This window comes from Octodon degus, unplaced genomic scaffold (assembly GCF_000260255.1).
Source record: "Octodon degus isolate 3935 unplaced genomic scaffold, OctDeg1.0 scaffold00048, whole genome shotgun sequence".
Classification (NCBI taxonomy): Eukaryota; Metazoa; Chordata; class Mammalia; order Rodentia; family Octodontidae; genus Octodon; species Octodon degus.
Genome location: NW_004524624.1, coordinates 10,650,711 through 10,651,909, shown reverse-complemented (window position 1 = coordinate 10,651,909; position 1,199 = coordinate 10,650,711). Strand labels below are relative to the sequence as shown.

At 33.6% G+C, this 1,199-nt stretch overlaps 1 protein-coding gene across 1 annotated transcript in view; it reads right to left on the bottom strand.

Moving 5' to 3' along the window:
- The window catches only part of Hormad1 (HORMA domain containing 1), a 28,236-nt gene that overhangs the window by 24,530 nt on the left and 2,507 nt on the right, over positions 1–1,199 (bottom strand). The window lies entirely within an intron of this gene.

Sequence of the window (1,199 nt, the reverse complement as noted above, 5' to 3'; positions counted from 1 at the left end):
TGACACAAAGATCTAAAAAAAAAATTATGAGACAAATATGGAGTTAAGAATAGTAAACAATTAGAAAAAAAATATATTTATTTAGTATTTTTTAAGGAAAGGTCTACAGGGTGTTCAGGGTCTCACTACTAAATCAGACTCGTAGTGATCTGCCTGTTTACAGCCTCCCAAGAGCTGGGATTACATGTGCGCGCCACCACGTCCAGTCTCAATTGCTGTCTCAGGACACTCTGGGGACCGGGCCAGCATAGAAGGCTCAGGATCGAACCCCCACCCCCTGCACCTGCTTACAGGTGCTTTAATCTGATGAGCTATTTGGCTGGCTCCACTAATTAGAAATTTTAAACAAAGATTATTCTCCTCAGTTGTATATACAGGTATATTCTTAATGGCAGGGAACTTAATTATTAATGTAATGAAAAAAAGAATAGATGGAAATAGTCTTTTTATCCTTTCTATAAAATATAATAATGATTAAGATTATGTTGGTGAGCAGAATATTTCCCATTTAAAAAATTTAAAAGACACAGAAAATTAGAGATAATGCTTTCATATTATTATCCTAGTGTCTTAGAATATTTCCATTACTCCAATGAAACACTGATAATTGCCAAGAAGTTAACTGGCTGTCAAAGAACCCTACAAAGAAGCAACATGTCATGTAGTACAAAAGACAGAGAACATCTCTCCATCTCTGGTTTCTTATTTTTAATATGATTTAATAAGACACTGTACACAAAGTAGTACTTAACAAATTGCCCAGCACACAGTTGATATTCAATATTATGCATATATTATATGCTGAGAAATAAGTTATTGTTGTATAAGCCACCTGTATTATTTTATATCCTTAAAATAGCTCCAAAACATATACTACCACTGTACAAAGTCATAATAACAGGATATTTGTATCTGTTTAATCATAAAAAATGTAATGTTGGAGCTGGGGAGGTGGCTCAGTGGAATAAGTGCTTCCCTGGCAAGCATAAGGGCCTGAGTTCAATCCCTGCTTCCGCAAAAAAAAAAAAAAAAGTTAGGTGAAATTATACTTGAGAAACAATTTATAATAGGTACATTCAAAGGTATTAAATCTGTTTATATTTATTTATTTAGCAGTAGTAGGGATTAAACACAGGCCTTTTGAACTCACATACATCTCCAGCCTTTAAATTTTTTTTCTTGAGATAGGCTCTTTTTTT